Source organism: Doryrhamphus excisus, chromosome 18 (genome assembly GCF_030265055.1).
Source record: "Doryrhamphus excisus isolate RoL2022-K1 chromosome 18, RoL_Dexc_1.0, whole genome shotgun sequence".
Taxonomy (NCBI): domain Eukaryota; kingdom Metazoa; phylum Chordata; class Actinopteri; order Syngnathiformes; family Syngnathidae; genus Doryrhamphus; species Doryrhamphus excisus.
In genome coordinates, this window is record NC_080483.1 from 1,016,099 (window position 1) to 1,031,082 (window position 14,984).

Below are 14,984 nucleotides of genomic sequence, written 5' to 3' on the forward strand. Positions count from 1 at the left end.
TACTCTGAATTACCGTTCAATTAACACAATTACAAACAATACAGGAAGCTGCCAGTTTTTCGTGTGTCCAGTCTTGAAATTTAGTTTCAAAAACAAACTTTGCTTAGTCCAGTGCCGATTGCCGGCCTCCATTTTTAAAAGTGAAGAACGTCTGGATCTGAACGTGTTACGTCATATCTGAGCATGCGCTGAAAGAACGCACCCGGGATCAATTTAAACAGGAAAAGATCAAATTCAATCTTGATAATATTTTATCATTAAACTCAGGACATGTTTTATATACATATATATTTTCTTTTTTAATAAAACTGCACTTGTGAATAAAGTATAGAAGGGTTTAGATCAGGGGTGGGCAAACTACGGCCCGGGGGCCACATCCGGCCCGCCAAGTGTTTGAATACGGCCCGCCCAATCTTTCCAAAGTATTTCATTTAAACTCAACATACAACCTGGCATCATGGCCTGAGCCAACCTTTTGATGGTTGTATAGATTTCGTTTTTTGACATGGTCTGTTGTTTACAAAGTGCTCCTGAAAAAAGGGACACAACCACATAATAATAATAATAATAATTATTATTATTATTATTATTATATTTATTATTATTAGATTATTAGATTATTATAATTACTATTAGAACTATTATGATTATTATAATTATTATATTAATGCTAATTATTATATTAATTATATATAATATTATTGTTATATTTGCATATTTTACATAATAATAATATAATAATTATTATTTTAATTTTATTGTAATTATTATAATATTTTATTATTTTTAAAATATTTAAATATAAATATAAAATAATAAATAATAATAGCAGATTGCATGACAATTTTACAGATACAATAATACCAGGTGGACTGTTACATGTAAAATATATAGTCTATATATATATAGTCTATTTGCAAATGATGATTATTCATTCATTCATTTTCTACCGCTTTTTCCTCACGAGGATCGCGGGGGATGCTGGAGCCTATCCCAGCTGTCTTCGGGCGAGAGGCGGGGTACACCCTGGACTGGTGGCCAGCCAATCACAGGGCACATATAGACAAACAACCATTCACACTCACATTCATACCTATGGACAATTTGGAGTGGCTAATTAACCTAGCATGTTTTTGGAATGTGGGAGGAAACCGGAGTACCCGGAGAAAACCCACGCATGCACTGGGAGAACATGCAAACTCCACACAGAGATGGCCGAGGGTGGAATCGAACCCTGGTCTCCTTGCTGTGGAGCCTGTGTGCTAACCACCCGTCCGCTGTGCAGCCCTGGTTCAGTATATTTTTCAAGACCAAAATGTTGTGTTGCTGCTGGATGTTCACAGTATCTGAGTGATACTGTTGTGGGGGTGCTGGAGCCTATCCCAGCTGTCTATGGGCGAGAGGCGGGGTACACCCTGGACTGGTCGCCAGCCAATCACAGGGCACATATAGACAAACAACCATTCACACTCACATTCATACCTATGGACAATTTGGAGTCGCTAATTAACCTAGCATGTTTTTGGAATGTGGGAGGAAACCGGAGTACCCGGAGAAAACCCACGCATGCACGGGGAGAACATGCAAACATCCACACAGAGATGGCCGAGGGTGGAATTGAACCCTGGTCACCTAGCTGTGAGGTCTGCGCGCTAACCACTAGACCGCCGTGCTGTCCCAAATGATAATTAATAAATGTTAATTATAAAAAGTGATATTGGATAATTCCTTATGGCACACCTGACGGTTTCTCAAGGTACACTAGTGTGCCGCGGGACAGTGGTTGAAAACCACCGGTCTAAGAAACGGTTTGATGGCAGCCATCTTGAATGAATGTTTACACGTACAATGAAATGTCAAGTTGGGTTGCAATTATTAAATGGGACGATATTTTACACCAAGATTTGCATTTGGAGTGTGTGACTGTACATATTTCGGCATATTTTTTCACCGATTCCGGCTCCGTCTGGCAGACGCATGCATGATTTGTGCATTAATCCACCGTGAGTCAGTGAATATTTCGAACTGTGGCGGGATTTAATCCTGATGAGCGTTTTTTTTTCAGCCTGAAGGCAAGGCCGCTGCGTGGCAACGAGCTGAACTGACAGGTGGCGAAAAAGCGGCAAACGCCGTCCAAATCTGTCGCAAAGAAGTAGCATGTTCCCGTGCCGCCGGTGGCGCGGTGTGACAATCGCGGATATGGAGGCGGAGCTGGCTGCGGGCCTCGCTATGCTGCCGTTGCATGAGTGACTTAGAGCAGGGGTGGGCAAACTTTTTGACTTGCGGGCCGCATTGACATGACAAAATTTACAGGGGGGGCGGGGGGGGGGGGGGGGGGGGCAGACTATATATTTTACACGTAACAGTCCACCTGGTATTATTGTATCTGTAAAATTGTCATGCAATCTGCTATTATTATTTATTATTTTATATTTATATTTAAATATTTTAAAAATAATAAAATATTATAATAATTAAAATAAAATTAAAATAATAATTATTATATTATTATTATGTAAAATATGCAAATATAACAATAATATTATATATAATCAATATAATAATTAGCATTAATATAATAATTATAATAATCATAATAGTTCTAATAGTAATTATAATAATCTAATAATAATAAATATAATAATAATAATAATAATAATTATTATTATTATTATTATTATGTGCTTGTGTCCCTTTTTTCAGGAGCACTTTGTAAACAACAGACCATGTCAAACAACGAAATTGATACAACCATCAAAAGGTTGGCTCAGGCCATGATGCCAGGTTGTATGTTGAGTTTAAATTAAATACTTTGGAAAGATTGGGCGGGCCGTATTCAAACACTTGGCGGGCCGGATGTGGCCCCCGGGCCGTAGTTTGCCCACCCCTGACTTAGAGTGACTTAAGCGCGGAGGCGAAGTTCTGTGACACTCTCGCCGGCTCGTTCCCGTCTTCCCCATCTGCGGTCGCAGCCGGGCAGTCTGGTGCTTTGGCGCGTGGAGGATGTGGAGTGATCAAACGCTCCACAGAAACGGACGTGGCGGCAATGAAAATGGAGGCAGAGTCACATGGCGTCACGTGGCGCTCCGCCATTTGAGACATTTTTTTTACACTTTTACAAATAAGTCCGCGTGGCCATCTGGACTCCTTTAATGACTCTCCTATTTGTGTATTTTCGAGGCTGTTGCTTGAAAAAAAAAGCAGGTGTGAAGCACCAAAAAATTATCGCGCTTTCTTTCATAACAACATTCGCATGCCAAAGAAAAACGCTTTAATCTATCAAGATGTCCAACATCGTGTCGGTATTTCATCAGTATTTCCCTCATTTAGAGCGCCGGGTCCAAAAGGCGAAGGCTAATCAGATTTCATACTTCAGTCCAGGAACATTCGCCTCAAGCCTGGCTTTGGGTTTTTTTTCCATACACTCGCATATGAATATGCATAAACTCCTCTTTCATACCCCCAGTGATGTGTGACGCTAAATATGACTCACCGAGTAGGGATGTAAATCTCTTTATGATACGCATCTACATACATACACGGTGTGGGATGTGGACTGTATGTGTGTTAGGTAGGTTCCATGGAGCGCCTCATCCGCACCAGAACTCCGGTCAGAGTCCGGATACAGTAGCACAGGGGTCGGGAACCTTTTTGGCTAAGAGAGCCATGAAGGCCAGATATTTTAAAATATGTATCTGTGAGAGCCATATACATTTTTTTAAACATTGAATGCAATAAAATGTGTGCATTTTTATGTAAGACCAACAGTTTTAGATATAATGGGCTCTAATTACGTAGACCAGGCACACTACCCCACGCCAATGGGGTGTGGCCAGCACAGTAATAATCAAGTTTTGGTGTTTGACCTGGAAAATATCATCAAGAAAGATGGATATGGTCGGCCATATTGCAGTAGAAAATAGATGGACGAATTAAAATGCATAATAAAGTTTTGATTTTTAATATTATTTTTAACAGTGATTTCTGTGATGTTTACTTTAAAATGTTAGCAAAAATACATTTTTATTGTGGTAAGAAATGCTCGAGAGCCAGATACAGTCATCAAAAGAGCCCTACCTGGCTCCCGAGCCATAGGTTCCCTACCTCTGCAGTAGCAGAACTGTGTGAACTTTATTACCGATTTCCATGCAACAGATTCATTTTTTATTTTTTTTTCGGCCGATGCCGATGCCGATTTTTTTCCATCACCCTTACTCGATGGCCGATTTTGCTTGGGCCGATATTTGTCGCCGATACTGCTTATATGAAAAGATTATATTTAAATTTGCATTGCACAACAGCAGCAAGAGTACAGAATCAGTTAAGCAGTACAAAATACACAATATAGAAAAATAAACAATATAAACAACAAGTATTAACAAAATCAACAGTTTTACCCAGAGTTATATACAATACAGTATGTAGATCAGGGGTGCTCATTAAGTCGATCGCGAGCTACCGGTCGATCGCGGAGGTGGTACTGGTCGATCGCTGGTCGATCGCGGCGTGACATTAAAAAAATATCATCCTATCATCCATCCCCGTTACTTGATTGACATACAGGACAACCAGTCAGATGACAACTGAATTTTGACCTTTAGGTCACCGCTCATGCGTAAACAACGATGCAAAGTGCTAAGCTAGTCGGCGAATTGCGTCAGATTTTAAGCCCTCGCTAAAGTTTATGGTCACTAAAATGAGTGAAGGAGCTGGACCAAGTAAAAAGGCAAAAAACATATCACTTCCATACGGATATGGAATATTATACGGATATTATGATACGGATATTATCCATGACTGATAAACATTTGGAAGTGTGCTTGAGGCTGGCTATCAGCAGCTACTGTCCGGACTATGCATCCCTGGCTGGTTCAATTCAGTGCAAGTCATCAAAGTAAACTCAGGTAATTACAAAAAATGTTAATAGTTAATTATGTGTGTTTTGCAATATTGGCTCATTTGGTTATGTAAGGTACATCAACATACATTGTACGTACAAATAATCCTCAATACATTTGAAAATAAATAGATGTTTTGCATTTTTGTAGTGGGTAGATCATTTTGACTCGCTCATTTTAAAAGTAGCTCGCATGCTGAAAAAGTGTGAGCACCCCTGATGTAGATAATATGAAACAAGATGAGATATATGACTAGTCAATACACTGAGATCTTGCCAGTGAGTTAATATGAGGCATTATAGAAATATTTACATAGAACTTAGTATATTGCATTTAGATATTGCAGTCTCGAGTGTAACTATAATGAATGTAAAAAAACAAAGTACTGCACAGATGTACATAGCGGTATAGAAGTCTATTGGGAGCAAAAAAAAGAAAAAATTACAATGATAACAAATATTCCAGGTCTCAAGTTTAAAGAAATATTTATTGAAATGTAAACAATGAACTCAGATTTCTTAAACAATCATTTAAACCAGGGGTCTCAAACTCAATTTACTTGGGGGCCACCGGAGCTCGGGTCTGGGTGAGACTGGGCCGCATCAGGTTTTCCAAAAAACAAAAAAAACACATTTATTAAAAAAAAAAAATTAAAAAACTTTGCTTTGGTTTCGATTTTCTACAATAAAAGCTCTGATAAAACATTCCACTGTTCTCAAATATCTTAATTTTTATTTTTCTACACAAAATAAGATGAAAAATAAATAAACAAATCAAGAATAAAGAAAATCAATCAATCAGTAATAAATAAATATAATAATAATAATAAAACGGCAAATAATAAAAACTTAAAAAACGAACGAAAAATGAACAAAGCATTATTAGAGCCCTGTAGACATGACAAAACACGACTATAGTCACATTTATACTCTTTTTATTTACAACATATTGCGCAACTGCAGGGTCTTGAGACACATGCTAACTCGCAAACTAGAGAGCTAGCCACCTAAACGGTAGCCTTCAAGTTATTTCCTTTCAACTTAAATAGCCAAAAACTTACCACTTCCACACGGATAGGGAGGATAACTATTAACAGTTATTTAACCTTTAACATGAACATGAATCAAACGTAATCATTTTTTCTGGGTACATGATACCATACAGCATCCATATCAAACTTGCGCGGGCCGCACTAACATTAAACTTTCATATCAAGGCGGGGGCCTCAAACTAGTGTCCTGCGGGCCACGTGTTTAAGACCCCTGGTCTTGAGACACATGCTAACTCGCAAACTAGACGGCTAGCAACCTAAACGGTAGCCTTCAAGTTATTTCCTTTCAACTTAAATAGCCAAAAACTTACCACTTCCACACGGATAGGGAGGATAACTATTAACAGTTATTTAACCTTTGACATGAACATGAATCAAACGTAATCATTTTTTCTGGGTACATGATACCATACAGCATCCATATCAAACTTAATATTAAACTTTCATATCAAGGCGGGGGCCTCAAACTAGTGTCCTGCGGGCCACATTTGGCAGGGCTATGTATGGTATAAAAAGCAAACTTATTCTTTCACTTGGCATTCATGTTACCTATTTCAAAGTAGGTGGCAATATTTCATGTCATGTAAACATCTTTTCACTGAATGTTTACTGCGGGCCGCGCAGGCTGACGGCTTCAGTTGTAACGAAGTATTAAACAAATGATGGTACAAAGCATTAAGAAGCTTATTTAAAACAATCATTGAAAGATAAGCAAATCCGGTGTGTGTTTTGAAGGCAGGTGTTTTGTTCCGTTCACTTGGAGAACATAATTAATTACAAATAACGTATTTAAGAAAAGTTGCTAAATCATATCAGGGACTTTAATGCCAATTTGTGTAAGAATATAAGAATATCTACCTGTGTCAATGAATGCATTTTAACATCCATCTAAAGAAGCGCTACCCCAGTTTCCAGTCGCTAATGAGATGGGAGAAGAAATGCTGGCAAGAAGGCGCGCCGATATTCAAAGCGAACGCTCCTTGACACGAACGCACTTCTTGACATTTTCAGCCCAAACTGTGCGCGCAGAATAATAAGCCAAATTTATGAGCCGAGGACTCTTGGTTCGATCACGCACAAACAAGCCTATTTATAGAGTCGTCCTCGCTCGCAGGTCGTCATGGCTGCCAATCTCATGGCATGCACGGAGCCATACGAGGGATTTCAAGATGGATTCACACATGACAGAATCCAGGCCAAGAAAGAACAATAATGATGAAACGTATCAGTAAAGCTACGCAGGGAAAATTCATTATTCATGAATAAAAGTAAAGAATGTGCTTGTGAAATCATAAATAATTCACATATGATTGGATTATTCAGTGGCTTGGCAGAATTGTCTATTTGTGCGGAGGCAAGATGTATCATGTTCTCCTTAGCAACTCATTCAACGCTTCTTCACAGCATACGTCAACAACTGGGGGGGAGTCAAATTTGGTTTGTCCTCCGAGTACGGTGTTTTTCAACCTTTTTTGAGCCACGGCACGTTTTTTACATTGGAAAAATCTTCAAAAATGTTTACAAAATGTAATCACGACGTCACACGTGCATCAATAAGTCTATGGTAGGGACAAGGTAGGTGTTGCCACACGGACCAATATTACATCGCTCTGCCAGTCTTTACACCACAGACACTCCACAGTAGCCATGTTTTTACATCACCACTTTTTCTCTTTCCCAATCACCTTTCGGGAAACAATGGTATCCATGGAAAGGAATATTCCAATCTCTTGTCTACATGCGCCGTGAAAATTCAACACAATAGTCAATAGGGCATGCCCAGTAAAACGTAAACATCAACATCACGTTTTTCTTTCACTTGTCGGAATAACTCTGTATTGCCAGTTTTTCGTCTGTCCAGTCTTGAAATTTAGTTTGAATCAAAAACAAACTTTGCTTAGTCCAATTCCGATTGCTGGCCTCCATTTTTAAAAGTGAAGAACGTCTGGATCTGAACGTGTTACGTCATATCTGAGCATGCGCTGAAAGAACGCACCCAGGATCAATTTAAACAGGAAAAGATCAAATTCAATCTTGTTAATATTTTATAATTAAACTCGGGACATGTTTTATATAGATATATATTTTCTTTTTTAATAAAACTGCACTTGTGAATAAAGTATAGAAGGGTTTAGATCAGGGGTCTCAAACACGCCAAATGTGGCCCGCAGGACACTAGTTTGAGGCCCCCGCCTTGATATGAAAGTTTAATGTTAGTTTAATATGGATGCTGTATGGTATCATGTACCCAGAAAAAATGATTACGTTTGATTCATGTTCATGTTAAAGGTTAAATAACTGTTAATAGTTATCCTCCCTATCCGTGTGGAAGTGGTAAGTTTTTGGCTATTTAAGTTGAAAGGAAATAACTTGAAGGCTACCGTTTAGGTGGCTAGCTCTCTAGTTTGCGAGTTAGCATGTGTCTCAAGACCCTGCAGTTGCGCAATATGTTGTAAATAAAAAGAGTATAAATGTGACTATAGTCGTGTTTTGTCATGTCTACAGGGCTCTAATAATGCTTTGTTCATTTTAATATGAAAAAAATCATTTGTCTACCCACCAACTATATGTGCTTTCTTAACTTTTTATTATTATTATTATATTTATTTATTACTGATTGATTGATTTTCTTTATTCTTGATTTGTTTATTTATTTTTCATCTTATTTTGTGTAGAAAAATAAAAATTAAGATATTTGAGAACAGTGGAATGTTTTATCAGAACTTTTATTGTAGAAAATCGGAACCAAAGCACTGAAAAATTTTGTATATTTTTCTGTTTTTAATAAATGCGTTTTTTTTGGTTTTTTTTTGAAAACCTGATGCGGCCCAGCCTTGCACAGACCCTAGCTCCAGTGGCCCCCAGGTAAATTGAGTTTGAGACGCCTGATGTATACTATTGACATAATGGCTATTGACATAATATTTGCAAATGATTAATAAATGTTAATTATAAAAAGTAATATTGGATAATTCCTCACGGCACACCTGACGGTTTCTCAAGGTACACTAGTGTGGTTGAAAATCACTGTCCTAGTAGATGTTGAGTGGATGTTAAACCTGATGGAGAACGAACACCTTGGACTTTGTGAGTGCGTCATCACAGAGTAAGTGTCCTTGTAAAACGGATGGAAGGGCTGAATGCGTGTTGCAGTACCAACGCATGGCTCCGCCGCACTCCTGCAGATTGCAGATGAGGGGGCACAACCTGATCAAAAACATCCTCGTTCTGTGGATCTAACCGTTCATAGTTACTAAGCAACCGCGACAAAAGTGAAGAAATAATAACTTCCGTGTTCTGGCGGCTGAACCGGGGCAAATAAACGCTACTGTACGGTATGATGCGGTACATGAGTACTGCTTAGTTAGTATTTTATTAACTTAAAAATCCCTCCATAAGCTACAACTGGTTCAGGACTCTGCTGCCCGGATCATCACCAGGACCCCCTCATCCCACCACATCTCCCCCATCTTGCACCAAGTCCACTGGCTCCCAGTGACTCAAAGAATCACCAAAAATCCTTCTGTACACCTACAAGTCCATCCATAACCTTGCCCCCCCCCCCCCCCCCCCTTACCTCTGCACGCTTTAGCACTATGGGGGGCAGAGCTTTCAGCCCCCAAACTCTGGAACTCATTGCCACCAGACTTCATAACTCTGCCACCCTTCCCATTTTCAAATCCAAACTCAAAACTCATCTGTTCAAACTAGCTTACTCTCTCTAACTGCGTCACATGCCCCCCCCCTTATTTATTGTTTATTATTATTTATTTTACTTATTTATTTATTTTTATTCATTGTTTGTTCTCTTTTATCTTGTATTTTATATTCCTGTTTTTATATCTTCTGTACAGCAACCTCGGGTGTCCTGAAAGGCACTTTGAAATAAAATGTATTATTATTATTATTACAGTAATGTCTCGTTATTTCGATATCGGTTATAACGAATTACTGCTTATTACGATACTATTTTCATTTCCCGGCAAATTTTCTAGTCTTTTGTGATATAATTAGTTCAGTTAGTACGATACCCGGTAGTAAGTAAGTAAGTTTAATGTTATTGCGGCCCGCGCAAGTTTGATATGGATGCTGTATGGTATCATGTACCCAGAAAAAATGATTACGTTTGATTCATGTTCATGTTAAAGGTTAAATAACTGTTAATAGTTATCCTCCCTATCCGTGTGGAAGTGGTAAGTTTTTGGCTATTTAAGTTGAAAGGAAATAACTTGAAGGCTACCGTTTAGGTGGCTAGCTCTCTAGTTTGCGAGTTAGCATGTGTCTCAAGACCCTGCCGTTGCGCAATATGTTGTAAATCAGGGGTCTCAAACACGCGGCCCGTGGGCCAAATGTGGCCCGCAGGACACTAGTTTGAGGCCCCCGCCTTGATATGAAAGTTTAATGTTTGATATGGATGCTGTATGGTATCATGTACCCAGAAAAAATGATTACGTTTGATTCATGTTCATGTTAAAGGTTAAATAACTGTTAATAGTTATCCTCCCTATCCGTGTGGAAGTGGTAAGTTTTTGGCTATTTAAGTTGAAAGGAAATAACTTGAAGGCTACCGTTTAGGTGGCTAGCTCTCTAGTTTGCGAGTTAGCATGTGTCTCAAGACCCTGCAGTTGCGCAATATGTTGTAAATAAAAAGAGTATAAATGTGACTATAGTCGTGTTTTGTCATGTCTACAGGGCTCTAATAATGCTTTGTTCATTTTAATATGAAAAAAATCATTTGTCTACCCACCAACTATATGTGCTTTCTTAACTTTTTATTATTATTATTATATTTATTTATTACTGATTGATTGATTTTCTTTATTCTTGATTTGTTTATTTATTTTTCATCTTATTTTGTGCAGAAAAATAAAAATGAAGATATTTGAGAACAGTGGAATGTTTTATCAGAGCTTTTCATGTAGAAAATCGGAACCAAAGCACTGAAAAAGTTTGTATATTTTTTGTTTTTAATAAATGCGTTTTTTGTTTTTTTTGGAAAACCCAGACCCTAGCTCCAGTGGCCCCCAAGTAAATTGAGTTTGAGACCCCTGATGTACATGTACAACTGGTATGACAAGTCATATACGTTACGTCAGATGTTGGATGTTCCCGTATTGTCTCAATGACAAAAGCCACTGATGCAAACAATCACATCTTACACACATCTGCATTGAAATCCCAACCGTACCTTCCTTGACTTCCCTGCAGGAGCCCTCGCAGCCTTTCCGACTTCCTTTGTTGTGAAACAAACCAACAGAAGCTAGAACGTGTCCGCACCCTACACAGGAAGTGGACAAAAATGTCTAACATAGCAATTTGTAGCTAGTTATTAATTTATTCAAAGTTTGGTCAGCATTTATCTCATGAGAGGAACAAGATGTTTTCTATAGTGTTCTCCAGAACTTCTGTTGACAATGTGGTTGTAGAGCATTTTTCTAAACGGTCAGATAAAATGATCTGATACATTAGAAGGTTAAATAAAAGGCAAATAAAGTAAAGAAACCAAAAAGTGTTAATGCCATTGTGTTTTGTGATGTTTTAAAAATTGCAGATCCAGTAGCTCTAAAATTGGTAACCCATAACAATATTGGGGTTCCCAGCTGGTACGGGATCATGCGTACCAAAAGATTGGAGTGCAAACGGAACGCTCGTTGTGTTGCAGTTACAGATTGGTTTGTTTTGATGAACGTTGCCACAATGAAAGTGCGATACTTTTTTGTTTCTTTACTTTATTTGCCTTTTATTTAACCTACAAATGTGTCAGATCATTTGGCCTGACTCTGTACATGAATCAAGATGTTTTATGTTTATTTATTGAATAAATAATAAATAATAAATAGAATGTTTTATTATTGTAGAGTTTTGTCCATTGATGATGACTTATGATGACTACGTCCAAAGAATTATTAGCTGAATTTATTAATAAATAATAAATAATAAATAATAAATAATAAATAATAAATAATAAATAATAAATAATAAATAATAAATAATAAATAATAAATAATAAATAATAAATAATAAATAATAAATAATAAATAATAAATAATAAATAATAAATAATAAATGGAATGTTTTATTATTGTAGAGTTTTGTCCATTGATGATGACTTATGATGACTATGTCCAAAGAATTATTAGCGGAATTTAATAATAAATAATAAATAATAAATAATAAATAATAAATAATAAATAATAAATAATAAATAATAAATAATAAATAATAAATAATAAATAATAAATAATAAATAATAAATAATAAATAATAAATTGAATGTTTTATTATTGTAGAGTTTTGTCCATTGATGATGACTTATGATGACTATGTCCAAAGAATTATTAGCTGAGTTTATTAATAAATAAAAATTAATAAAATAATAAATAAATAATGGAATGTTTTATTATTGTAGAGTTTTTTCCATTGATGATGACTTATGATGACTATGTCCAAAGAATTATTAGCTGAATTTAATAATAAATAATAAATAATAAATAATAAATAATAAATAATAAATAATAAATAATAAATAATAAATAATAAATAATAAATAATAAATAATAAATAATAAATAATAAATAATAAATAATAAATAATAAATAATAAATAATAAATAATAAATAATAAATAATGGAATGTTTTATTATTGTAGAGTTTTGTCCATTGATGATGACTTATGATGACTATGTCCAAAGAATTATTAGCTGAGTTTATTAATAAATAATAAATAATGGAATGTTTTATTATTGTAGAGTTTTGTCCATTGATGATGACTTCCTATGTCCAAAGAATTATTAGCTGAGTTTATAAATATATGAATTTATTCCAAACAACATAACAAAAACAAAGATCAAAGAATCAAAACATATCACTCTTATCATGCTAATATGGATTAGATGCCAATACAAGCCTGGTATGGATTCTATCAATATTTGTCTCGCTCCCACCTTCTCTGTTGGTTTCTCATAATTCCCAACCAACCAAATGAGGACATCCCGTACAGGAGAAGGTTTTTTTTTTCATGAATCGAAGGAGTGGGTTTTGGCTCGGTGTTGTTTATGTGTCACTTGCCACAACGGATATCAGTCCAACTCGCTCCTCGGAGAGCCGGCGCACCGCAGCCAGCTGCTTCTCCACATGTTGGGAAAGACTGTCAAGGCAATTGAAATACTATTTCATACAGAAATGTCATTATTAGGCCGCCTGCATTCTCCGGCTGACCTGGCTTCCTAACCTTTGAACTGATGTGAAAGGTGCACTCGTGCGTTTCTGCAATCGAGATTTTAATTTCAGTCGGAACATCTCAGATGAAACGGAAATAGATCTAAATTGCTTTATGATAATGATGGGTGGGGAGAAGGAGGACAATCTGATTGCAAGAGTTCAAGTCATATTTTTCTATTGTGTGTGTGTGTGTGTGTGTGTCGAACCGGATCTTCCCAACAAATGTTAGGGTCTGGAGATTCCTGGCGCATTGGCTCATTAAATATTCACCCATCTGATCCGGCACGAGATCAAAGATTCCGTGATTTAAAACCACTGATGCATCACACAAGGAATGTTTCAGGCTGCTTTTGCAATGGACTTGGGTTCCACAGTATCGGACCCCTCTTGTTCAGACATTTCCATTTGGCACTGTTGGATCTTAAATCTAAATTTAAATCAGCGGTCTCAAAGTTGCGGCCCGCGGGCCAAATGCGGCACACAGGATGCTACTTTGAGGCCCCCGCCTTGATATGAAAGTTTTTTCAATGTTTGATATAGATGCTGTATGGTATCATGTACCCAGAAACGACAGCTTAAAGCTAAGTCATTGTATTAGCATGAAGCTACAGGCTTATGACACCGGGTTCAAATAAATATAGGAAATGATTTGGAATAAATCAAGTCATAAGATAAAGCAGCTCATCAAACATGTGGTTAAAGTTACGACGCTGCTAACCAGATGGAAGCGAGTACGATGCTAACTTGCTAATTGGGTAAATTTATGAAGTTTCGTTAATGTTCATGTTAACGGTTAAATATGTGAAAAATAATAATTTGTCTACCCACCTTTATTCACCTTTCTTTATTCTTATATAATAAAAAATAAATAATAATGGAATGTTTTATTATTGTAGAGTTTTGTCCATTGATGATGACTTCCTATGTCCAAAGAATTATTGAATTATTGAATTATCTGAAAAATAATAATTTGTCTACCCACCAACTATATGTGGTTTCTTTTTACATTTTTTGTATTTGCTGTTTTATTATTATTTTATTTATTTATTACTGATTTATTTATTTATTTATTTTCTTTATTCTTATAGAATAAATAATAAATAATAATGGAATGTTTTATTATTGTAGAGTTTATTTTTATTTATTTATTACTGATTTATTTATTTATTTTCGTTATTCTTGATTTGTTTATTTTTTTTTTACTTATTTTGTATAGAAAAATAATTGTTTTAAAAAATTTAAAAATTAAAAAAAAATAAAAAAATAAACTTTAAAAAAAAAAAGATATTGGAGAACAGTGGAATATTTTATCAGAGCTTTTCTTGTGGAAACCCGGAACCAAAGGCCTTCAAAGGCCTTGTTAGCATAAAATTAGCAGGATATCACCAAACATGGGTCATTGAAAGGTGGAATAAAGTTTTATTGTCTTCTGTACAGTGGAACAATGGAGCTTCAGTTTGTGCAGGGGTGTCAAACAGCTATGTGGAGATGGAGGGATGGATATTCCGACAGTGGATGAAGCCAATGTTCCAAGAGTCCAGCAATAAGACAATAAGAGCAACTGCAAAATTCCCAAGCAGATTTGATTTACCGCCCTGAGGCTTCGACAACGACCGCCTCAAGCAAAAACCACTCAGTCCCTTGTTGTAAAAAGTCCAACGTTTGATTCCCTTACACGTAAATATGTTCCTGCCCTCAGCCACCACCGTCTCTTTCCTTTCTTCGAGTGTCGCAGGAACTTTCCGACGGGGTTTGCAGTTTTTTTTGCAGTACATTCTCCACACTGTGGTGCCTGTCACTTAGCGCTCTCGATG

The 14,984-nt window shown here is 36.5% G+C and overlaps 1 protein-coding gene across 1 annotated transcript in view; it reads left to right on the forward strand.

Annotated features, from left to right (window-relative positions):
* The window catches only part of grm2a (glutamate receptor, metabotropic 2a), a 51,333-nt gene that overhangs the window by 22,096 nt on the left and 14,253 nt on the right, over positions 1–14,984 (forward strand). The window lies entirely within an intron of this gene.